The sequence below is a fragment of the Peromyscus californicus genome, unplaced genomic scaffold, assembly GCF_007827085.1.
Source record: "Peromyscus californicus insignis strain IS unplaced genomic scaffold, ASM782708v3 Scaffold_19__1_contigs__length_69161282, whole genome shotgun sequence".
NCBI classification, from domain to species: Eukaryota; Metazoa; Chordata; class Mammalia; order Rodentia; family Cricetidae; genus Peromyscus; species Peromyscus californicus.
Genome location: NW_026294491.1, coordinates 25,912,501 through 25,938,711, shown reverse-complemented (window position 1 = coordinate 25,938,711; position 26,211 = coordinate 25,912,501). Strand labels below are relative to the sequence as shown.

The 26,211-nt window shown below is 51.7% G+C and overlaps 1 protein-coding gene across 1 annotated transcript in view; it reads right to left on the bottom strand.

The window, feature by feature from the left end:
- Window positions 1-14,500, bottom strand: part of Cdh23 (cadherin related 23) — a 379,482-nt gene extending 364,982 nt beyond the window's left edge. Inside the window, exon 1 of the mRNA XM_052744906.1 lies at window positions 14,112-14,500. The gene's annotated coding sequence lies outside the window, so the exon portion shown is untranslated. The remainder of the gene's footprint in view (window positions 1-14,111) is intronic.
- Between the last annotated feature and the right edge of the window lie 11,711 nt (window positions 14,501-26,211).

Genomic DNA, 26,211 nt, shown 5'->3' with positions numbered 1-26,211 from the left:
CTTCTTCAGTATCTACCAGAATCCCAAAGAAGTAGTCTCTGATGCCAGGGAAGGAATGGACTTGCCAACAAGAGCAAGCAAGCAAAGGGCAAGAGCTTCCATCTTCCATGTCCTTTATGTGGGCTGTCACCAGAAGGTGTGGCCCAGATGAAAGGGGGATCTTCCCAGCCCAAAAGATCTGGATTAAAAGTGGGACTTCCCACTTCAAAAAATTTAATTAAGAAAAAAAAACCCTCACAGGTGTACCCAGCTATTTGGGTTCTAGTTAATTCCAGATATAGTCGAGTTGCCAGCCAAGAATAGCCGTCTCAAGGACCAAATCTCTAGACTTCCTAGAAGAACATATGGAGAATCCCCACGACATTGGACACAGCAGTGACTTCTATGACACCAAAGCCCAGACAATGATACAGCAAGAAAGATATTTAGACTTCATAGAATCATCATCTCTGTGCATCAAAGGAGACTCTCCACAGAGGGAAAGGGAGCCCTCCACACAGGGAAGTGTTTCTAACTCTTCTATCTGATAACAGATGAAGATCCAGAATACAGAAAGATTCTCCAACTCAAACATAACAAATGACTCGATTCAAAACTGGACAGAAAGTACAAATACCCAGTTCCCATGAAGGGATGCACCACCTGGCCCACACCTGGGGGCGGGGGGGGGGGGGTGCCAATCAAAGCTATGGGGCTATATCAGAAAATGAAGAGTACCTATCGGTGAGATCACTGAGGAGCATTGCCAGGGGAGATATAGAAGGGCACAGCTGCTATAGAAAACAAATGCCAGGACATGACAAAGCTTAGCAATATTGCCCTTGTATTTGTCATTCCACTCTTTACATGTATACCGAGAGATGAGACCCAAATAATATGCACACACCAATGTTCACAGCAGCATCTTCAGAGTTTGGAAACCTAAACATCCAGCTGTGCATGAACAGGAAACGGGACATGGTGTATACACACCAGAGAATTATTCAGTCATAAGAAGGAATTGTGATCTGAACTTAGAAAACATGAGTCTAAGTGAAGGAAGACAAATACATAAGATACCCCGAATAAGCCAACAAAAAAATAAGGTAGATATTAGCAGGAGTAGAAGAGAGAAGGAATGGGGAGTTTACTTTGTAGTGGGCAAGGAGTTTCTGTTTAGGACAATGAGATAGTTTTGAAGATGGTGAGGGGTGATGGCTGCACAAGTCTGTGAATGTACTCACCACCACTGAGCTGTAAGCTTAAACACGATTTAAGTGGCAACATTTTTAAGATTTTATTTGTAAGTATGTGTGTATGTGTGTGTTTGCACCAGGGTATAAGCATGTAAGTGCAGTGCCCAAGGAGGCCAGCAGAGGGTGTCAGATCCCTTGGAGCTAGAGTTACAGACAGGTGTGACCTCCTGACTAATGCTGGGAACCGAACTTGGGTTCTTTGCAAGAGCAGAAGGGCTCTTAACTAATGAGTCATCTCTCTGGGAACTAAGTGGCAAATTTTATGTTATATGCATTTTACCATAACTGGGGAGAAGGAGTTAGGAGAAAATATTCTTAATTTTATAAATGGTATCAACAAGAAAGCTACAGCAAACACCACAACAGCAAACAGCAAAAACTTTGTTCTTGGAACTAGAAGTGAATTGAAATAAGACAGTTTCACTACCACTGCCATTCAACCTAAAGCTGAAAGCGTCTGCCATCGCAATAAGATAAGAAAAAAGTCTCCAAAATCATGATATAAAAATCATATTTCTACAGAAAACGTGGGCATGTGCCCTAAATTATTTTAAAATTCTGTAGATAAACTGTCAGAACTAATACAAAAATTTAGCAATGTTTGTAAGATACGGGCCAATTTTTTTTAATCAGTCATACTTCTATGACAAATAGGTGACTGGATATGAGAAAATATCACTTACAACAGTACTTAAAAACATAAAATACATAGAAATAAATCTTATAACAGGAAGTAAGAGATGCTGCAGACTCTTAAATGCATTCCTGAAAGAAATGTATTAAGACATGGATAAACGGTGAGGTGCATCTTGTTAATGGATTGGAAAACTCAATATTGCAAAGTTGTCAATTTTCCTCGATGCAGTTGCAATCAAAATCTCAGCAGGACTTTTGTGGAATGCTCAAAAGCTGATTCTAATAGTTATATGGAAATGCACAGAGCCAAAAATAAAGAATAGTCTTAAAGAGAAATAAATCTGAAAGCATCACACATCAAGGTATCAAGTCAGTGTCTAGAAAGCTGTCAGAACAGAGCCAGGGGTTTGTGTTGGCTCAAGAGAAGTGACAGACTAAGAGAATTGCACACACACACACGCACACACACACACTCACAACAATCCTTTTTTGGGACAGCTCAATTTCAAATCGTTGGCCATCCACACTAGAATGGTTAAATTACGTCGCTGTCATACTGCAGAGAATGGAGGTCAGATGATGTATACAAGAAGAACCTCACCAGCAGTGTGTAAGAACATCAAAGCCAGGGCAGTGCATGATTCCATTTAGCTAAGTTTGAAGGTAAGGTAGATTGTAGCTACGTGGGAGAGCTTGCCATGAGTGCGGTCCTGGGTTCAAATCCAGTACCGTAAAAACTTAATCAAAATGAATGTGGCCTTAGAAGTGTGTGGCTAGGAGGAAAGGTGAGGAGATGGCCTCTAGTGGTCAGCATTTCGGGTCTTTGTGGTGTTGATGAGGGAGAAGTGACTGCTTTGTAGAGCTCAGGCTGCCCATGTGTGATTCTCACACTTTTCTGTCTGTTACACATCATTTGAAAAACGGAAAAGGCCCTGGTTCACTCGGTGCCAACATCAATACTCTCATCACAGGCATGGCCTGTCTCCTTTCTGGGCCTTCACCGAGGGAATCATGGAGCTTTCCTCAGTTTGGACAAAGGAAGGGGCCTCCCTCTCCAGGACAAGCCTCTCTCCACCCTCCAGAGCCTTTCTTTCATTTTTGTTTTTGGAAACAGGGTTTCTCTGTGTAAAAGCTCTGGCTGTCCTGCCTCTGCCTCCCAAGTGTCTGGCTTAGAGTCTTCCTTTTCTTTTAATAAATATATGTGCACTGGTATTTTGCCATGGGTATCAGGTCCCTTGGAACTGGAGTTACAGACAGTTGTAAGCTGCCTGGTGGGTGCTAGGAATTGAACCTGGGCCCTCTGGAAGACCAGTCAGTGCTCTTAACCACTGAGCCATCTATCCAACCCAGTTTAGAGCCTTTCCTAAGGGTAAAGGTAACTCAGCAGCCCCAGGCAGCATGCCTGTGCCGTCTCAGAGTCCAGGATCACAATAATGAAAATAGCATATGTTCAATGCTTTCCATGTGGTAGGCACTCTTTCTAAGCATTTTACATCATATACATAACTTTATCCTCCCAAGAATTCCCTGAATTGGGTCACTGGCATTTCCATTTTTCAGACCAGAAAACAGAAGGACGGAGCACTTGGTGAACTTAGTGGACCCGGTCATTCACATGGGTGAGCAAGAATTGCACTTGGGAGTCTGGCGTCCAGATTGACACAATCCCCTTGTTTAAACAGGCACACAGATGAAGCCAGGTTCAGAGCGCCTGCTTTTGCCCACCCGAGCCAGGCAGCGGGCTGTCTCTCCCAAGCAGGCCATTGGAGCTCTACCACCCCTTAAAGGCATAATTCCAAGATGAGAGGCCATAAGGTAGGTCCCGGTCAGCGGGGCTAAGCCTAGTGATGTAGGCTAAGATGCTATGGAGGTGTGGGGAGATGTCCCTTGCCAAACCTGGGGGTGAGGGTGTCAGAGCTTCCCCAGGTTCAGGCCCCTGCTACTGAAAGGATTGAGAACAGAGGCAAAAGTAGATTCCAGGGAACCTGGTCTCACCCCAGGCACTCACTGGGAGCCCTCTGCTCCTGACCCAGGCCATTTCAGCAGGAGGAAGCCTGGGCCAAAGCACGCAGGGAGGCAGCAGACACATGTACACAGACAAGCACAGTTGAGGAGGGTTCCAGGGCCAATGCCAGAGAAGAGGGCTCCTGCGTGGTGAACACACTTGGAAGGGGGGGGGGTTCGCCTTGCCTTCCCCAATATCCCAGCCTCGCCTCCAACACCCTGGCCTTGCATGGTGGCCCCCAAAGAAGCTGTGAAGCAGGCAGGTGCAACCAGGTCACCTAGTTAACAGCCTTCTTCCCGCTGTATTATTCATGGGCTCCCTTCTTCCGGCCAGGCTTCAGTTTCCAATAGCCCTCAGGCAATGCGGACCTGGCTTGGCAGGTCAGCCATGCTGCCCTAGCTTGCAGCACCCCGCCTTCACACCTCACACCCTGCCCTTCCTGTCCTGTAACAGCTTCCAGGACACCTCAGGTGAGGTGGGAGCTCTGGGGTCAGAGAGGAAGGGCAAAAGGGAGTTCGCCACGGGAGGCTAAAGCCTCCCCAAAGAGCTACGCCATACATACAGAGAAAGAGGAAGGGGGGAGGGCGGGAAAGAGGGGGGAGAGAGGTGGAGGGAGACAACTGTCCCAAATACAGGATTCCAAACAAGTACCAAGGTCAAGACCACAGTGTGTCTACTTCTGTAATTTTTGTTGATTTTTTGTTGTTGTTGTTGTTGTTGTTGATTTTGAAACAGGGTCTTTCCTGTAACCCTGGCTGGCCCTGAATTTGCAATCCTACACTAGAATTATGGGTGTCAACCAGCACGTCTGGCCCGCTCTTATTTTAAGTAAGCATATCGTTTCCTGCAAACAAACGGCGTTTAATAAATATCTGCGGATGTATATGCCTCATGGAAAGACGGATGTCAAAATGAGGCACGGGGCCGGTGGGAAGACACTGCTCTTCTGGCGGGGAGGTGGTCATGCTGAGACAGATGACTGCATATTGCTCCCATCACTGAATTGGTGGTAATCAATAAAAATGACAAATTGACCTCCCAGGGATCGCTCAGGTCACCATTGCTTCTGCCAAGCACTTTGGTGTATCTCCTGAGAGTCTTGGTCCCCAGATCAGGAAGGTTAGCCACTTGAAGGTTTTAGGGTTTGGTTTGAGTTTTTTTTTTTTTTTTTCCAGTAACAGATGGGCAATGAGGGTCCTAAGAATTAAGTTTTGAGTCAGGAGCAGCGCCTGTCACTGATGTCTCTGCATGTAAGCTGGGGGACTGCTGTGGGGGAGGGGAGGGACTTTCTTAGACATCCTGTGTACTTCAGTGGCTCATAGTCACTGTGCATGTGCCCATGCCATCACGCCACCCACCCAGCTTCTACGGTACACCTACTAGGGCCAAGAGCCAAAACCTCCAGCCTGAGGACAGCTGCAGACAAAGCAGGATAACCATGAGGACTGAGGGAGCCCTGAGCCAGCCTGCCCCACAGCAGGGGCCAGGGTGGAGTGAGGAACAGCAGCAGCTCCAGACAGACTTACAGACAGCTCTGAGGTGCCAGGAGGAAGGGACCCTGCCTGTTGCTTTTGAGATGCTGAGATGACCACCTGGCTTACCCCTAGGGCTGTCTGAGACACTCTCCCTCTTGGCTCTCTTAAATTCCCCGCAGATATTGGAGACATTTAAATATCCCATCTCATCTTGATGACAGGAAAGGGGGTGGCCCAGACACCAGCCCCAGCCCTGTTACTGCCTCTCTGTGGCCCCAGGATAGCTCTTTTATCTGTTTTGATCTGCTTCCATCTACGTGGCCTGGGACTATGGGCTCTGCCCTCAGTAGTGGTGATGACTAAGGAGTTCCAGAGCCTTGGCAGAATTCTACCTCTGTACCTGCCAGCTGTGTGACTTTGGACCAAGTGCACAGCCTCTCTGTGCATCCCATCTCTCCTCTGGTAGAAAATGGACAGCGCTGTAGGTCTTATGCCCTAGGGTAGTTGTAAGGTGCCAGTGAGGCTAAGCATTGGACCTGGCACACACTAAGTGCCTAATAAATGTTTCTTCTCATTACCACCAGCTCTGACACCCTACGAGTCCATGTCACAGGTCACAAACTGGCCACTCATAGGCATATGATACATGCTCCCCTGGAACAGGGGCCACTGAGGCACCGGGGCCTGGAACTGCACATGGTACTGAGCCTGGGCTCATTAAATGTCGGCCAAATGAATAAATGGCCTCCTGGTGTTTTAAAATACTTTATTTGGTAACACTTGCAAGTGGGAGGTTTTATTATTTTTAAGCTTTTTTTTTTATTCTTTGGAAGAATGGGGGGGGGGGGGTCCCAGCAGCCCAAGAGATGCTCTGCCAGGTGCTTAGCAACCGAGGCAGACGGCAACAGCAGCGCCCCCTTTCAGCATGGTGAGCTCATAGAGTATGCCCCACACCTGCCCGGCATCCTGAATCCTGTGTGTGCCTGAAGGTTACCCCCATAACCCAGTGCTGAGCACAAGAGAAGCCACGTACAGGGAGAGTTGCCATCTACCTGGCCCCATGCATCTACCCATAATGACTTCTCTAGAACCCCAAGACCTTCTCCAGCCCCAAGTCCAGCAGAGAAGGAGGGAGGGCCTTTTGATCTGGTAAGTGTCCCCAAGGCACTTCAGCACTCAAGCCATTGACATACTAGACCTCTGACCAAGAGGACAGACACCCCCTCCCCGCCCCCATGCTCCATGCTACCTCTCAGCTTCCCAGGCCACCTAATATCCTGCTTGGAAACTCCTTCTTCGTTTGCTTTCTACTGCTGTGATAAACACCGTGACCAAAAGCAACTTGGGGAAAAAAGGGTGTACTTCATCCTACAGCTTGTAGTTCATCCTGAAGGGAAGTCGGGGCAGGAACCTGGAGGCAGGAACTAAAGCAGAGGCCATGGAGGAGTGCTGCTTGCTGGCTTGCTTATGAGCTACAGGGACAGGGTGCCACCAGAAAGGCAGCACTCAGGGTTCCACATTGAAATGTACCATCAATGTCATCCACAAACTCCCCGTGAAAAGAAAGTAGCACAAATTTGACATGGCGATTATTGTGGAAACGGTAACATCTGGGGCCATGTAGACATAAAATTCACTACCTTTCTCTCTTTGTTTCTTTTCTCTCTTTCTCTTTTGAGACAGGCTCTTAAGTGTCTCAGGCTAGCCTTGAGTGTACTATGTAGCAAAAGATGTTCTTGAACTTCAGATCTTCCTGCCTCACCTCCTAGGTGCTAAGATTACATGTGTGAGCCACCATGCCTAGCTTACATGGCATTGAGGATAAAACTGCATGCCTTTAATCCCAGCACTTGGGAGGCAGAGGCAGAGGCAGGCGGATCTCTGTGAGTTCGAGGCCAGCCTGGTCTACAAAGCGAGTTCCAGGACAGCCAGGGCTACACAGAGAAACTCTCTCTTGAAAAACCAACAACAACAAAACAAAACAAAAACAAAGCAAAACAAGAACCCTGCACTCTGCCCACGGAGGCACACCCCTAACCCCTCTTTTAAACTTGTTAAACTACAGTAGGTAGTGGTACTGGTGGCCTGTGCTATTTTCTGTCGGGCAGGGGTACTGTAGGTATTCAGTTAGAGGCCTCAAAAATTAGAGCTGGTACGTGCTTGAAGCTGGAGGGCTAAATGGATGCCTCCCAACCACGAGTGTGGGAACCACCAGAGGGCAGCTTGGAAGTTCCCACTGGCTTTCTAGATGATGTCCATCAGTGTATCTGTCACCAAGATACAGCCCAGATCCCACAGTAAGGCAAAGGGGCCTCAGAGTCTCATACTACTGACTCTCTGGACATACATGGTCTCAGAACTCTTCTGGCCACAGTAAAGAGGGGAGGTACCAACTTCCCAGAGTCAGGGCATCCTGGGGGCTCAAGATGAAGACCTAGGCAAGCCTGGGGCGGGATGGGTACCACCTCTCTCTTCTCTCTGAGGGCAAAGGACGGAAAAAAGTAGATTAGCCAAACAACTCCCCTGGACTTGGACTGTCCCCAGGGAAGGACAGGGTCCCATACTGAGAGGCAAGACAAAGGTCACATCCATGAAGATGTGACACAGGTGGACCCAGGCAGTACCCCAGTTGCCCCCTTTGTTTCCTCTCTTCCCTCCCCCGCCTTCCGCTACCTCCCTCTCTCTAGCTTTCACTAGCTCCCAAATTACAGCGTTCTTTCAGAAACAGACAATCAAGTGGTATGCGGGCCCTTGTCACAAATGGCATCTCAGGTCCTCTCCAAATGGAAGATGGCCTTTAAGGAGGAAGGTAACATAGTTAACAGTGTGCCCAAGGAGTGGGGGTGGGGTGGGGGTGGGAGAGTATTAGCAGGATGTGAGTACAAGGCTGATGCCCCCAGTCTCCCAAGATGATGAGAAGCTCTGGGGAAGGCTATGATGCAGGGCCCAGGCCCCCTGAGGCCCACTAGGGTGATAGAAACCGGCCAAGCTTAGCTTCATATAAACGCTATATTGCTTGACTTCAGACCTCAGTCTCCCCATCTATAAAATGGCAGGACTAGCTGATGCCCAGAATGCTTTGGCTCTTCAGTCCAGGCCACAAAGGCAAGTGGCAAACGTGGCCAGGAGGTAGTAGGCATGGTGGGGAGCTGAGAGCTGCAGCTCACTCCCATCAAAGAAGAGCTGCGGACCTAGGATGAAGTTACAGAGTTGGGACTTCCAGAAGGGTGCAGGAGAGGCTAGGAGGGGCAGGAAGAAGCCTGAAGGCATTGGACCTCTATCTGGGTTTGCAAAGGTGCCCAGACCCTCCTTGAAAGCCACTATTGCTATCGTGGATAGGCGACCGCCAAGCAGAGATTCTGTCCTGAAAGAACAGTTTGATGAAGCAAGGCATGGCAGCACACCCGGTATAATCCCAGCAGTAAAAAAGTAGAGGCCAAAGGATTAAATGTTCAAGGCCAGCCTGGGATACATAGTTTCAGAGCAATCTGTCTAGGGACTCCGGTCATGGCAACTCTCAGCTCCTACCCATCATCCTCAGCTACACACACAGATACAATGTTACCTGCAACTCTCAGCTCCTACCCATTGTCCTCAGCTACACACACAGATACAATGTGACCTCCAACTCCTCACCTCCTGCTTATCATCCTCAGCTACACACACACAGATACAATGTTACTAGTTCTAATCAGAGCAAAGAAGGTCTAGATTTTAATGTGAAACTACAGGATCTAACTTTAGAAGTGGAAGTCCAAGAGAGAAACTATGATGCCACACACACACAGGTACACATGTACACACACACACACACACACACACACACACACACACACACACACACACACACACACAAGCATCTTCAGGCACAATTCAATTCATGAGCTTCTCAGGTCATCAAGCCCTGACAGTCAAGGGCTATCTCAGCTCTATGACAGTGTGCCTCACCCACAATCAAGTCATATCAAAGGGGCTAAAAAAGAAACTATTCTTTCCATGTATATCAGAGGCCAGACTTCTCATAGTTTGCACCTTATTGATGCTCAGAGGAAGTCTACAGGCAGATGGAAATTATTCCCACTGTACAGATAAGAAAGTCAAGGCCTGAGCAATGTTAAGTGCCATACCAGGGCCTTCAGAACTCGGGTACAGCATTGTTTCAGCTTAGTCCCTAAAACTCATGCAGGCTGTGCATTATCCTCACCAACTCAACACACACTTGAGCAGGGTTCAGAATACGTACAAATACAAAAGCCAGACTTGAACTGCACAACACAGCCCAAGGCCACATGCCTTGTGCTGAACAAGACAGAGCCAGGAGCAAAGACCTGAGGCCCATCTGTGGGGACCGCAGGAGGAGCAGCCGTGGCTGCCCCACTCCACAGGGCTGAGCCAGATCAGGTTCCATAGTGAAAACCTAGAAGCCAGCTCCTTGTGGCTACTTCTTAAATATGCCAGCCTCTCGCTGATGCTGGGAGTGGGGGGGGGGGTAGATGGTGGGAATGGGAGGGGGTAGTATGCATTTTCTGCCCTATGGGACTCCACAAGGCTACTTAAATAGCAGATCCAAATGAAGATGGTCCATAAATATTCTTGTGTTTTCTGAATTGGCTTTTTTTTTTTTTTTTTTTTGTAGCAAACAGATGTATAAAATTCACTGCTGCTGCAGACTTTCAGATCAAGTTCTAGAAATCAAGTTTCCAGCTCCTTGGGTGCACCTTTTGTGTCCCAGTCAAGATGCTCCCAGGGGAGCCACTATTCTGATGCCATTCTACAGCTGCCTTTTTGCCTGGTGGTTCTTTTCTCTTTTTCTTTTGAGACAGAGTATCCTGCAGCCCAGCTGACCTCAAACTCCTATGCAATTGAGGATGACCTTGAACTCCTGATCCTCCTGCCTTCGCCTCCTGAGTGCTGGGGTGACAGGTGTGCGCCACCATGCCTTACAGTGCTGGAATCAAATCCAGGGCCCCCGTGCACGCTGGGCAAGCGCTCTGCCAACTGAGTTATATATCCTCAGTGGGCTGTTCTTCTTTAATGGGCCCTGTGCTCTTCAGTCCCCGCCTCTCCCTATTATTGTATATTTGTCTTTGCTTTTCTTATTTTTAAGTGTATTTTTAAATGTTTTTACATTTACATATTTAGTGTGAGAGTTTGTGTGTGTGTGTGTGTGTGTAGTCACATTTGTGCATGCATGCAACTACTTCCATGTATGGTTCTCTCCTTCCACCTTGTGGGTTCCAACAGGCTTGTCAGCAAGCACCTTTATCCTCAGAGCCATCCCACCAGCCTCTTCATTCTGTTTGAAATAAGAACTTTCTATGCACGCAGCCCACTCGGGCCTCAAACTCGCAATCTCCCTGCCTTGGCCCCGCAAGAACTGGGATGGCAGGCATTTGTAACATCGTGCCTGCTCACCACACTGCTCCTATCTCCATCCTTGGCGTGTGGGAGCTGGAGATCTCAGCTTGAAGAGCATGCACCCAGATCCAGCAGATGGGCACCATTAGCCACCTATCCCACAAGAAGCTAACAGGAACAGTCGAAACCAGTTATAGGCCCAGCAAACGCTAAACTGAAGGACGATCAGTTCAGCCAGTGCCCAGTGGACGCACACCACACCACTGGCCACTCACCCCCTGAGCAGCAGCCCTCGGGGAGGGCACAAAGGAGGCCTGGGCTCTCGTGAGGAAATCACATAAGTGATGCAGACCAGTGGGAAGCTCCAAGGAAAGGCAGCATGAGAGGAGGGATGGAGGAAGAGAGAGAGAGGGAGAAAGGGAGAAGGAGATGTCCTGGAAAGGCAGTCTACCTCCCACTCATAGCTCCATCCAAAGGCAGGAAGGTTTCTGGAGTAGGAGGCACCTGCAGAATCAGAATCACCCCGAGACCTTCAGAAGCATGGCCTCTTCCACTGGAAGCAAAATGTTCCCATCCTGTGGAGTCCACCTTGACCTTGTTCACCAACTAATGGACAAATAGGGCTAACCCAGTGCCAAGAGGAGCCAGATTCCAGATTTTTTAAAAAAAATGAATGCTTAAAAACATCTATAATTGAATAAGAAACAAACAAGTTCCAAGGCAACTGAGTTCATTTTTAAAACCACCTTTACACATGAGAGTACTGAATCTCTTCAACATGAGAGCTCAAGAACACTGGAAGACCATTAGGCCAGACACTCTGGAATTTGAGATGGACACGGACTCTCCGGCACCTTATTGCCCTGCTCTATAAGGCCTAGGACTGTGCCAACCTATGCAATGACAGAGCTGAACTCCTCCAGGCAGAGAGCAGCACAGCAAAGACAGGGCTGAGGTGCATATGACGACCTTTTATGACCTTTTACGTGTGACACCATTAGCCCTTTCGGGCCTTTGACTCCAGCTTCAGCCAGCTTTGAGGGTGGGCAGGGGCTGGGAAACACGTGCTACCATGTCCACCACCAGCCTTGCCGCTTGGTGCTCGGGATCCTCCCTAGGACGGTAGAAGCAGCAGAAGCCTAGTGGAGAAAAAGCCAGGTCTACATCCCCCTCTCTGAACACTTCCCACCATGGGCTCTTACGCAGCCCCTTCTCTGTGGCTACTCCCTGAGAAGCGTTAGTGGGTCAGTTGAGATGGGAGACAGTTGCTCAGTTCCTTCTGCTTAGGGACAGCATCCACCCACCCTAGGTATCTTGGAGGTGGAGACTGTGCATCCAGTTTCCAGAAATCTGCCCACCACCTCCCGGTGGCAGCAAACATATAGCAATGTACTGTGCTGCATAGAAAGCCAGACTGCCCTCTACTACGTCTGTTCAAAGCCACCCAAACACAAACACTCTTGTGGCATCTGCAGATACAGCCCCAGGGGCTGCCCCACCCAAACGCAGGTATCCAGGGCAGGGCTTCATCCACATTTCAGTCCTGGAAGGTTCTGTGCACCCCCGCACAAACTTAACAGCATGCCAACCACTCAAGGCTGTTAGAGAATCCAGACCCTGGTCTGGAGAGGTTGGGGTGGGGTCTAGAGTTCTAACAGGCTCTCCTGATGCAGATGCTGGCCCAGAGGCCTGGCTTGGGCAGAGGTTCTCCTAGACCTTCACCTCCTAGGTGAAGCATTTTGAATCTACACTTGAGCAAAGTGGCCTTTATAATGCTGAACTGGAAAAAAAAAATGAAGCATGCATGGGGGATTGACAGGTAAGGTGGCTGTTGGGGAAGGGAGGCTGCGAGATACCCCAATTGTCTGTGGCGTAAGCTCCATGTAGCCATTTATTGAGCAGCTGTGAGGGGCCCAACCGGGGAAAGCAGAGACAGACATGGCTATGGGGGGCCTAACCAAAGCCAGAATACCAGTTCCGGGCCACCACCCTTAATGCTTGCCTCCAGCCAGCACCTGGGTAACACGTTCACACCAGGGACTTGGTAGTGCCTTTGCAGACCACCAGGTGCTCTCTCTGCCAGGTGGGCCTCTGCTATTCCTACGGCCAAGGTGCCCCTTGCCCACCCCTCCTTGGCAGAGTGACATCTGGTCCTACCACCCCCGTAGGTGCTGGCCGCATTGCGCCTACCCCTGCACCAGGAGCCAGGCGTTCCTTCCAGCAGCTCCTGCCACAGTGGGCTGACTCATCACCACCTCGCACCTGGCCTCAACCATGCTCCGCAAGCCCACCCCTACTCACAGCATGGTTCTTCTCAGGGCAAGGATCTGGCTCGTGCAGGCCCACAAATTATCCTCATGCCCCTCCAGGTTATTTTAAAAATCCAGATTGGGGTGGCAGGCACTTGCTAAGGGGCTGGGTGAAGGGATAGGGTCAAGGTCTGTTCTGGATGAGATGGCCAAGTGTGCAGAATGGGCGTGTCCGCTTTCCGGAGTGTGTGGACGTGTTACTACTCCTGCAAGTCTAATTTCTATCAACGTGTGACCATGCCAGCGCTGGAGCCGGGGTCGCAGTGGCCAAGGGCACAAGATCTCCGCTTGCCTCTCGGAGGCAGTGTCTCTCCGTGCTAGCTCTGGGCAAGAAGAAATAAGCGCAGGGCGGCCAGCCGGCCACCACCCTAGAATGCGCGGGATCTGCAGGATACCCGGCCTGACCCGCGGGGACAATGGGGGCAGTGCTCCTGGGGCCAGCTCTGAGGACAAATAGTACATTGGCCAAGGCCAACCAGCCCCGGGGCCACGGAAGCGAAACGCGAGCAGCACGAGGCTCCCAGCGCTGCTAGGGACGCTTCTGCCTAGAGCCACCAGTACTGGGAAGGCGGCAGGAGTCCCCTGGGGTCTCCTGTGGGCCTGGGGAGGTGAGCGGGGAAGAGGTCTACGTGACTTCAGGTTCCTCTAGCGCTGCTGCCCACCCTAAGGTGGAGGTGCCACACCCCACCTCCCCACTTTAAATAGGGACCCTTAAGTCAGAGGGGACAGGATGGTTCCCAACACCTTCTCACACCCTATCTAGACCCAGACCCTCTCGGATGCGTGAAGAGCGAAACCCACGATCGTCGCGGTCCCAGGAACAGGGTTCCGGGTGGTGTGCGGCTTGCCAAGGCCAGCAAGCAGGGAATTGGAGTTCCCGGGAATCAAAGTTGCCGCGCGTCCGGCCGCGGGCTGGAACCGGGCGCGGGACAGAGGGAAGACCGGGACGCCCGCCGCGAAGCCCGGGAACAAGTGGCTCTACCGGCTGCGGTCGCGGCCCCACAACACTAACTTTGGTGGCACGCAGCGGGCTATCGGCTTGGGGGAAGGCGAAGGGATCGGGGAGGGAAGGGAGGCGCGAAGCTCCCGGTACCGTGTGCGCAGGTGGAGCGGTGTTGCGCTGCGCCTCGGGATCTGCTCGTCACCGACTCGGCCCCCAAGGGCCACCTGCTCCAGTCCTGGCCACCGCCGCGTCTCGCTGCCGGCGCGAAGGCGGCTCCGGGATCCACTCAGGCCGCCCGATCCCCGCTAGCCGCTCGCTGGCTGCAACTTCAGACGCGCGGCGAGCTCGGAAGAGGCTCGCCCCGCACGGCCAGGGACACGGTGCCAGTGTGCTCCATCCCCCGGACCCGCTCCTTCTTACGCAGCTCAGCGCCCGGCAGCCATGGGACGCGTTCCCGGGCCGTGCATCGTGTCTTGCTGGGAGCCGCAGCCGCCGCTCAAGTCCGCGATCAACTTTCCCTCGCTCCTCCGCCCCGCGCGGCCCCGCGCCAGTCCCCGCCTCCTGACGCGCCGCGCTCCCCTAGCCGCGCCCGAGCTCCGCCCGCCCGCGTCCGCGCGCGGCACCTCGCTCCCCGATCCCTATCCCCACCGCACGCCGGGCAACTGCCCCGACCCCAGCAGGGCGCCCAGATGGGAAGGTGCCTGCTCCCGCCTGAACTGTCCTCTGCGGATGCCATGGCACCGGCTGCTATGGCAGCCCGTGGAATCCCCCAAGTGGCAGGAGGGAGCCCACAGAAGCGGACTATGGGTGCGTGCCCGAGCCGGGCATAGGGGCCCCGCAATCTCGTAAAGGCCTGGGACACAAACACAGCCTCCCGCCTGCTCCCAGCAAAGGCCTGGGGCTGCCACGCTTTCGGAAAGCAGGGAAGCGCACAGCCTAGGTGAGCCCGCGCCAACTGTTGGCTTTAAGCGCCCCCTTTCTGCTCCCGGAGTCGCTGAAAGGTTCCTCTGGTTCTTGGGTGCTGCTGGCCACCTCTGGGCTCCCATCTTGTGCCCCTTCGGCTCTGCAACTCAGACGGCCGCTGATGTTAAAAACTGGGGACCCTGGGTCGAAGACACCTGGAGGTCCCCAGGCACCCACACCCCTGAGATACCCCTCTGTAGCAACCCTGATTGAAGGAATGTTCTCCCACCTTCTTGTAAGCCTAGAAGACAGACAGTCCTTAAAGCTGTTGGGCAGCAGGATTGACTGGAAACACCACCAGGAGGTCTTTATTCCCCAGGCTGAATGGACCCGTCCCTTATTGGCTTATGGACCCAGCTTATTGGCACTGGCTGCCTGGAGCCATGGTCTAGGCACTGACTTTCTGGGCCTCAGCTCATTTCGCCTTCAACATAGCTTTCAGCTGGGTCCTGAGGTTAGTCCAGGTTTCTTGGCAGAGGAGGCTGCTTCGGGAAGGCCAGGAATTTGCCAGGGGATGGAGACAGGAATTGCACCAGAGTAACTCTGGATCTACAGTGCCAGTCCTTTAGCATTCCTTCACTTGCTCATTCATTCATTCATATTGACTACTATGTGCTGGCTCCTGAAATAGGCTGAGTATGGCCCTATGCCTCAGGGAAACCCTCTAAAGAGAAACCAGTACAGGGAAGCATATAAACAGATGGCATTGCATTCAAGGAGAATGCCCCAGGTGTGTTTCGGATAAGTCTGCACAGAAGAGCCAGTCAGTGGCACCTGGAAGGAGAGGCGAGCCAGTCAACATGTTCAAGGTAGAAAGCAGAGTGCTAGGCAGGAGAAACAGAAAGTACAAATGCCCTGTGGTGGAAAGAGCTGGTGTACAGAGGAAGGCCAGAGACTCTGGTATACAGAGCAGTTAGGGTCCGCACATGGTGAAGGCAGAGGGTAGGTAGTGGGCATGCTGGCCTTCATCTGGGGTTTTGTTGTTCTGCGGTGAAGTAGGTGAAACCCGTGCACATGCTGGGCAAGTGATCTGTCACTAGGCTGCGTCCCCAGCCAGGGGTTAGTCTTTATCCTAAGAGTAATACTTTAAAGCAGATCCCTTGACGGGAGAGCTCTGATCCAACTTGGAGCTGGGAAAAAGGGAGAGACTTCTTCACTAACAATGTTCACCAGGGCTGAGCAGCCACTGAGTGGTGAAGACCACTTGCTCTTTCAGATGGTTCCCACCACCCACATCAGACACTGGATGACTCACAGCATCCCAGCTCCGGCTCCAGGAGATCCAGAGCCCTCTTCTAACGCGCACAAATCCACACACAGATGCATACACATAAATAACAAAAGCTGCCAACTGCTGTAAACCCAGGTGTTCTCGCACAAGGATCAAATGGCTGCCGCAGGGGCCCAATCTGTCCCACCACCTTATTTTGTAAATAAAGTTTTATTAACACTAACATCCAAGCAATATGAAGACAACCTTCTTTGTTTGGGACTCCCTTCATGCTACATGCTGCGTGGCTGGCAAATCCAAACCCCTGACTCTCCAGATCCTCAAGGGAAGAAAAAAAAAAAAAAGGAGTGCACCTCTGGGGCTCTAGATACTCAGGTGTCCGAGAACACATGTATATGCACACAAATGTATACACACACAACTCAAAGCTAACAGAGGCTTGACAGGGGTGAGTGTCTAGGAGACTCCACATTCCCAGCTCAAGTGGGGGTGGGTGAAGGATGACAAGGATCCGTGCTGGCTCCTGAGGGGGCTTTCAGGAGGCTGCCTTTCTGGGGACAGCAGGAGCCCCCTCCCCATGAGCGACAGTGGGCATGAGGGGGTCAGTGTCCTGACAGAGCAGAGCCAGGCAAGCCACTGGGCAGCTAAGCTGGGACAATGCTCTTGGGTGTCCTGGAGTCTTAGCTTTAGGTAAGTCAAGAGTCAGGGCTCCAATGTCTGATCGGGTGGATGCTGTGAGGTAGGACAATGGACCTTGGTGGCCTCATGCCTTCATTCATAAAATGTACTTACTCTCCATGTCTCCACACTTAAACCTTTCTGGTTTGTTCCCATCTTAATTCTGGTACTGAGGACTAAACCTAGGGCCCTGAGTGTACCAGGGAGATGCTCTGTCACTGAGCTGTACCCCAAGCCCCTCTGTTGCCTTTTTCAACTATGACTTCCCAAACTGTCTGTGGCCAATTTACATGCAAATGAAACATAACCGAGCTCCAGGAAACCATCACCTTTTCACAAGTTGGACGTCATGCTTCTGCTCATAAGGCCTCTTTGGCACCCACCTTTATTGCCCAAGCAGCCGTCATGTGCTCACCCTATGCCAAAAGCAAGGCTGTGTGTGAGTCAGGGTGTGGTCAGCCTCGGTCTAGTCTTGAGTATGGCGCAGACTAGGAGTGAACACGTGTCCCACAGTGGAAGATCTGGGAATGCAGAGGGCTAAGGAGATATGGTCGAGTTCAATGGTAGGTAGGGAGCAGCTCTTCACACCCCGGGCTAGAAGAGGAGGAGTGGGGGAAGGGAAAAGCCGAGTCCAACTGGATGTGGTGACAACTGTAGTCCTAGCACTCAGGAGGCTGAAGCAGGAGGATTAGGAGTTGAGCACAGCCTGGAAAGGTGTTCTGGTGGCAGGAACATCGTGTACAAAGGCCTGGAGGTAAGCATGTGGGCTCTCCTGGGGGGTGGGGTGACAACTGTTCACCCTGGAGTAGGGCAGCATCTTGAAGTTCTGAGGATGACGCAGCCAAAGGTAGAACAAGGTGTTTGTGGGAGACTCAGAGCTGGGGAGGAGTACTCAGCACAAGCACCCTGGGCCAGGGTGGCCCATTGTCCTTCTAGCGATCATGAAGAATGTGTGGCCCCAGTGACCTGGCTGCTGTCTTTAAAATTTAGGTGGAGAAAAATGAAAGCAAAAGGGCCACGCCCGTTGCCTCACGCCGGGACATCTTGCCCAGGCTCCTCCTGTGGCCATCATCTCTCTCATCTGCAGCAGCTTCCCGCTAGTCTCTGAGCCCAAGAAGGGAGGACAGTGTGATTGCTCCAAGTGGCCCTGGCTGGCTTCTTGGAGAGAGGGACATATCCCCATCCAGGGGTGTTTCCTTGTATTGGGGAATCAAAAGCAGGGCCTCTACATACCACATGCTACATCCATGTACGACCACTGAGCTACTGAGTTCCATCTCCAGCTTGTTGCAGTGTGGACGCCTCTCCTACACATCAAGAGCCCTGTCGGCTCGCTGCCACTTCAGCATGAGGGCAGGAAGAGGGAGAGAAGGGGATGGGGGAGGCAAAGAGGAACAGTGGGAATGGGGATAGGTGGGGGGTGGGAAGGGGGGTGGGGAACAGGAAAGGAGGAAGGAGTGAGACAGGGGAGGGGAGACTCGAAAAGCAGGGAGAAAGAAGGAAGGAACAAGGAAAGAAAGGGAGGAATGGGGATGGAGAGGGAGAGGTGGGGGATGAGAGAGGACAGGGAGGAAGGAGGAATGGAGTGAGGGTGAAGAGAGGAAGGGAAGGGAGGGGAAGGAGAGACGGGGAAGGAGGAAAGGAAGTAACAGGAGAGACACGGGATGGATGGAGGAAGGGAAGAAAGGAAGAGCTGAAATCTGGTGTCCTAGTCCATTGGGTCTCCAGGGCTGAATGGGATGGGACCTTGGCATGGTGGCCTCCAAAGCCCCTTTGTGCCCCATGGCTGCCCCTGGAGGAAGACAGAGTAGGGGAGGCAAAGCCCACCAGTCGACCCCACGGTGGACCTGGGCCTTCGCCACCTTACCTGAGCCAACAGTAAATGGGCACAGGAGCCCCCAGTGGCCCTGACCACCGCCCTAGACTGTCATCCAGGTAAAAGGCGAAAATCTACATGAAAGCACTCTGTAAACAAAATGCTAGACAGCCTCTGCTCTGCTTCAGGGCCACCATCATTGTGAGTGCCTGAAGCCACCCCCTCCTCCGGGCGTCCTCTGCCACTCCTTCCCTTTCTACCTCACCACAGACACTGTTTCCTGTACCTCCTCTTACTGTCATCCCTCAGCTGGCAAGACCCCATTTGCTGCTTCCTGTTGGGTCCCCAGACTGTGTCCCTCTCCCGGGGCCCCTGCCACCATAAAGCAGACACGTGTGTGTGTGCCTGCGCTGGCTTTGTGGGCCCACAGAGCCGGGCGCAGCTGGAGCAACCGAGCTCTCAAAGAAGCAGGTTTGGGAGGGTGCCACAGGGGGCGGGGCACCCCGCTGCAGCACACTGGCCCCACAGGAGACCCCCTGAAATGTGGGGTTCCCTGGGCCCAGCCCTGGAGGCTCCCCATCCACGGTGCGGCCTCTGAGTTGGGTTCTTTCCCCCACATTCTGTCCCAACTCCTGTTCCCCCGGCCCATCATTTATTTATAAGGTGTTCATAGCGAAATGAATGACAAAAAGTTAGAAGCTAATTAAAGCTGGCACGGATTGGCACACGAGGCCATGAATTATTCATGGGCACAGAATGGCGCCTGGTGGCTAGGACTGGCACCAAGTGCCCTGGGCACTCATAGAAAGGAAGTGGGTCTGGGGCCCCCATCTCCACCTTGGCTGCCTCACGCATGATTCTTCTCAGGGGGCCTTGAAACCCAGACCCATGCCTCTGCCAGGAGTAGCTGGAACCCTTATCCCCATCCCTCCACCCCAGAGGGTACTTCATCTGTCTGTGCCCATCCCAGCATTCCATGCTGGGAGAGACATCAACACCAGAAACACAGGCCAGACTCACTCTGAGGAAGCACATATGTGCCTCGCTCTGCAAGCCCAGGGCCACAGCCACCTCCATGCAGTGGGGGAAGGCTGATATGTAAAAGGCTGGGGTGGATGGAGAAGGTTTGAACTCTGGCCGGCTAATTACTGACAGGACATCAGAATGAAAGACCCTACTCAAGACCAGGAACTCCATCCCAAGCCCCAGGATGTACTCACAGGTAGAGAACCTGAGGCCCAGAGAGGGACAGGTTCTGTACCAAGCCACACAGCAAATGATGGTAATAATGCTAAGATTGAGAGCAGATTCAGTGCCGGGCAAGGCTCCCAGTGCTGTGTGTGTGGATTTTCTCATTCAGTCCTTACCAGATAAAGATGCTGATAGATGAGGGAATGGAGACAGCACGGGAACAGAAATGCAGCTTACCCGAGGCTGCGGTGCGAATGAGAGTCACAGTCTGGGTCTTCCCCTTATGGGCCATGGTCCTCACTTCATTGGCCTTTCGACATTCCTGAAGGTGGGATAGAGGGGTTGCCATAGGAACCGGACTTCAGATCCAGTCATCCTGAGCTGCCTTCTCCACATTCCTGAAAGCTTCCTCATGGGAAGGCCCCTGGGATGAGGAGGATGGGTTCTGACCCTCAGAGCCATGGATGGGAGATCTTGTTCTAGCCTATGATTCAGACTTGGAATATACAGCCTAACCCTTGACTGCCTTCAGCGCCCACCACCCCCAATTTGTAAAATGCAGCTGATAACTATATATTGGGGAGGGGGGGTATTAGTGGCTTTTTTCATTGTGACAAAATTCCAAACTAGAAGGAAGGGTTTATGTCGGCTCACAGGTTGAAGGGACAGCTCGTCGCGATGAGGAAGTCATGGCGGCGGGAAGATGAGGCGGCGGGAAGATGAGGCGGAGGGCTGCGTTGCATCCACAGTGAAGAAGCAGAGAGGTACATGCTCCACTCACCATCTCCTTTTTATGGTCCAGGACCCCAGCCCGTGAGATGGTGCCATTCACATTTAGAGTGGATCTCCCACCTCAATTAACCTCACCTAGAAACCCCCTCACAGACATGGAGACATGTTTCCTTGGTGGTTTTAGATTCCCGTCAAGTTGACAATCGAAATTAACCATCACAGACAGTGTGGATGGTTTATTTTGAATCACGGCTCTGACTCTTTCTTCACTTACCTCTCTGCCTCAGTCTGCCCATCTGTGAAATGGTGATATGGCAGCAGAATGGATGTGAGGAGGGAACTGGGGAGGGGGGATACAAAGTGGCATTCAGCATACACAGCAAGTGCTCGTGAAACTGTGGCCATGACCATCAGCTGTCTTGGGACTGGGGAACTTTGTACCTTCTGGTCCCCAGGGGTATGACACAGAGAAGCCTGCGCACTGTGGATAGGTCAGAAAAGAACAGGTCTTTCAGCTGCCAGGCCTGGGCCTGGCTCCTTGTCTTTTTGCACACAGGAGACAGGATTATATTCCCACATTCACACTTCAGACCACGTACACAAAACGCTGTTCTCAAACAAGTGTGTTCCTTTCCAAAGAATGTTCTATGTGCATATGGAAATATTCAGTGTTTAGCTGGGAGCAGGGACTGGAGAGAGGCATCGATCATGGCACACTTCTGTCCTTTTGACTCAGATTTGAAAATAAATATAACGGGTACGCTTCAGGCGGAAGGAAAGTGGTCCCAGATGGAAGCATGGATGTTCGAGAAGGAAAGGGGAACAGCACAGACAGAGATGTTAGACACACACATGACCTTGGGCATGAAACACAGGAAAACTAACGCTGAAAATCGAGAACTTGAGGTCGTGTGACCACAGGACGTGAGTCACGTCACAAAGAGGGAGCAAGAGTCGGGGTGTTTTGAGGTTTCTGCATTGTCTGAGACAACGGTAAAAAGCTGACTAGATGGTCACACTAGCAACTCAAGGATTCTCTTGTCTCCTGCTCTCCCTGAAGGGACAGTAATTCAAAGGATTTGCTAAGCAGCCAGCAGAGGGGAGTGGGATCATGAAATGTTTACACACACACACACACACACACACACACACACACACATGAGCATGTGCTGAAATTTATAAATACAGTCAGATCATACACATTATTCTAGAACTTTTGCTTTGGTTTGGTTTGGTTTTTTTCCTCTCAAGATATGTGCTATGGCTTTGTCCCCAGCGTCACACAGAGAATCTGTCCCCTTGTTATGTCTGCATGTATTCCACAGAAGGACAGCAATGACAAAACATCAACCTGGCAGGTCCTGTGTGGCTATGCAGGTCACATGCCATGGAGCTGGTTTGGGCTCAGACCACAGGGCAGAGAGAAGGCAGAGGCCATGGGGACTGAGGGACCGTGAGCAAGGCCTGCTTTTGTCATGCTCTGAGCCTCACCCTAGCCTCACTGCTCACACACAGGTTTTCCTAAAACCCTTTGGAAAAGGAGGGTGGGCTGGATGTATTGTCTCACACCTGTAATCCCAGCTATTTGGGAAGCTGAGGCAAGAGGATCACAAGTCCAAAAGCCAGGCTGGGCTGCCCAGTGAGTTCAAGGCTAGCCTCAGCAACAGCATGATCCTGTCTCAAAGTAAAATTTAAAAAGAGAGCTGGGGTTTAACTCAGTGATAAATCATTTACTTAGCATGAAAAGGTCCAGGGTTTAAACCCCAGTGCAACTAAAATAAAATACAAAAACCAAAAGGGTATCCTCTGGCAGATACATCCAGCCTCCTCAGGGCCATACGCAATCACACTGCCCAAGAGAAGAGCCACTTTCATTCTGGTTAGGCTGCCGAGTACAGGAACCAGTAACACCAGTTACTGCTAGCTAGTAACTGTTACAAGGAGTGAGGTGTACCTGCAGAGCACTAACTAGCCAGGGCTCAGACATGGGGCTCAGTCTGACTCCGCCACACACTGCCTGAAGGACCCTAAACAAGTCACACACTCACCCAAGCCTCGACATCATCAAGAAGCATGGGTGCAAGGTCCAGGGTCTTTCTGGCTCAGAGCATCTCAAACCATCTCCTACCTTCAGTATCCTCTCATTGGAGGTCAAGAGAGTTGCAGCCACAAATTCACTTAATCCCCACAACAGCTCTATGATGCTGGTACTGATATTACTGTCCCCATTTCACTGATGAGATCATTGAGGCCCAATTCAGTGGGCTGTAGGCAAGGTAACTGAGGTGGAGGCCTCAGTGGCCACAAAAGCTTGCTCCTTACTCCCATGGGTTTGAGAGATCATGGAGTGGCTCCCAAGGGTAAGGACCTAAGGTACCTTCATCTTGGAGCCATACATCTATGACCCAGACACGGGCAAAAAGCAAGATGGGGGGTGGCGGGGAGGGGCACAGGTTCCCAACTGCCTTGCTTAGAATGACAGGTGCACACACACCTCTCTGCCTCCCATTTACTTGGCTAGAGCTGCTCCAGCATATCTCCCAACCAGCTTCCAGGAGGCTGAGCGCCACATGAAGACACACGCTAAGGAGCGTGAGTGAGGTCCTAGGAAGTGGTAGCGGCAGGAGTCTGAGGCTAGGTAGTGATGCTCAGTGTCTTCCCTGGACCACTGTCATCTATCTGTCCTCTGGGAGCCAGTTTGAGGTCCGTGCAGGTCAGCAGGAGAGGTTGAGCACGATGGGTAGGCATGGACAGATGGGCCACCATTGTGAGGGGACAAAAAAAAAAAAAATAGGAAGCATCAGCAGCTAAGCAGACATGACATCTGTCCTTGGGGATCATCTAGACAGGCCCTGGATGGAGGTACCTGCCATGGGCCAGGAGCTCTTGGACATCCCATCAGATTCTCTTGGTGTTCCTGAAACAAAACCCCTGCATTCTGCATGCGAGGAAAGGGCTGTGTAGCCAAGGCCTGGTATAATCTCAGCTACTCAAGAGGCTGAGGCAAGAAGATCAAAGTCCAAAGTGACCCCAGGTAACGCAAAACAACAAAAAGGACTGAGGTCACAGCTTATTGGTAGGTCCTGGACTCAATCCCCAACACTAAATATATATATATTAACTATATAAGCTGGCCATGGCCAAGAACCAGGAGGTAGCTGACAGCCCCCAAAACCTCTGGCGAATCTCCCCAGAGCCTCCCAGCTCTTTGCTGCCAAAGCCAGGTAAAGTGGCCTTGGGAAAGGGGGGAAGTTGTTTTCCAGAGACATCTGGAAAACTTAGACACCACCTGATGCAGGCTATCTTGTGCAGGTGAGATTCCCGCAGGCTCCCAGTGCCTGGGGGAGTCCAGATCTGCAGTGCAGGGCGCCACCTGGAGGCTGAGTGCTGCACAGCACCACCACCCCTGGAGGCTGGGTGAAGAGCTGGCTTTTAAGGGAAGTCCCACAGAAGCAGAGAAATCCACAGAAACCCAGACCAAAAGCACACCCTTCTGGTGTCCCCAGCACCACCTTTACCATCTTCCCTAATCTCCAGGCTCCCTGATTGCAGCCACACCGGGTCTCTCTCTAGCCCTGTCTCTAAATATGAACCGAAAATCACCTAAGGTTTAGGCACTCTGATGGCGCATTTGGGGACTGGCTGTCTGGACACTTAGGTTCACTCTCTGCCCAGCCACTAGCTAGCTGTGTGACTCTGGGCAGGTTGATGTCCTTCTCTGGGCTTCAACTATTCCTCTTGTTACACTGGATAGCAGACAGGATAGGGCTGACTTAAAACTGCAGCCCGTGCCAATTAAAGTTAATTAACTTTTGTGTGCCTCAGTGGCTCATCTAGAAAATTGATTGATATCTTGTTTACTAACTTTCTCCCATTGACCAAACAAGAGCTTGATTTCCAGAGATTCCCTTAAGTATGCTCCAGACAGTCACTACAGCTCATACTCTGGCTGTGGACTCTCTACCAGCCAGGAGCTCTGGTTGGGTGAGACAGTGTTCCACTGAGGCCCAGCCAGTGTTTAGGGGGGCCTCCTTCCCCTCCTGGAGTCCCCTCTAACCTCACAGTGATGCCTTGTGGACACAGTAAGCGCACATCTCCTAGGATTTGCAGTCTGCCACCACAACCCTGGGTGGTGACTCCATCCGATTGAAATCCTGAACTAGAAGCAGATGCCCTGAGTGCCAACCCATTCCGGACCCAAGGACAGGAAGCAGCAACTGCAGACGCCCTGCAGCATTAGAGGTCAGCTGACACAGGGGCCCCCTCTCCACCCCCAGAGACATGCAAACTGGCATAAGGACAGCTCCAGCTTTGGGTCTTTATAGGTGTTGTGTTTCTCTGCATGACCCTCAGTTTCCCTATTTGTAAAATATGGGTAAAACCCCCACCTCTCTCTTTCTCTCTCTCTCTCTCTCTCTCTCTCTCTCTCTCTCTCTCTCTCTCTCTCAGAGAAAGGTCGTGAAAGTCTTCCACCAATGGCGCAGTCCTGAGCTGGGAATGTAGAGGGCTGGTACAGCACTTGCCTAGCACATACAAAGTCCTAGGTTCCATCCCCAGGGCCACATAAACCTGAAATGCTATCACACACCTGTCATCCCTGGGAAGTGATGGTAGGAGGATCATGAGTCCAAGGACAGCTTTGGCTACATCGTGAGTTTGAAGCCAGCCTGGGCTGTATGAGATCCTGTCTCAAAAGCAAACCAACAAAAATCAATGTCACCCCATCCAGACTGAGAGCTGTCTTGTGCCTAATGTCTGTCCTTACACTGGGCACAGGATGGACAAGGGCTAGCTGCTGAGGCTATCATGAGGGACACACGGACATCTTACCTTCCAACACTCGCAGGGACGAAGGTGGGAAGAAGGAACTGGTTCCTGGGTAAACAACATCTCGGCCTCTTGCACCTTCATTTACCTCCTTCTAAGAATGGCCACTGGACTTCTCTGGAGCCCTGTGTGGTTTGTGCACGTGACACACACATAGCATGTCTCCCATCCCTTTTAGTAAACTCAGGTGGGCACCGTCTTCATTTTATAGAAAACTGAGGCTCAGAAAATGTAAGTGGACGAAGCTGGATTCAAACCCAGCTGTGGGCTCGTTGGTTGCTAGGGGACCATGTCTGACTTAACTCCACCACCAATTATGCCAGTTAGCTATTGCATCCCAAGTTTACAGGAGAGGAAACTGAGCTTCTGGAAGGGAAAGGAGGCTTCAGGTCCTTTCCCGCCTTCCTGGTGGATGCCTTGGGAGTCAAACAGATTACAGTAATCAGCTAATGCCTGCGTGGGGCTCGGAGATGAAAAGCCCTCATTGAAAGTGCTAAGTATGATGATTAAGTGGGAAGGTGGAATTAGCCTCGCAGGGGGAGCTGGCTGCAGCCAGGGGAGAGGATTAGCCACTCACTGTGAGTTTGAGAAGATGCAGGTGGGCAGAGGAGGGGCTCGGTCTTGCTCATCTCCAGAAAGAGAGACTCTGGGGATCTGGGAGCAGTGGTGGAGTCAAGCATTGATGGGGGCAGCAGTCACAGAGAAGCAGAGTAGGCCCTCAGCTCCTCGTCCGTCCACTCACTCATTCACCTCCCTAGCCTGTAAATTACGGCGGACTTACCGGTTCTCAGCCACTCGGCTAGGTGCCGGGA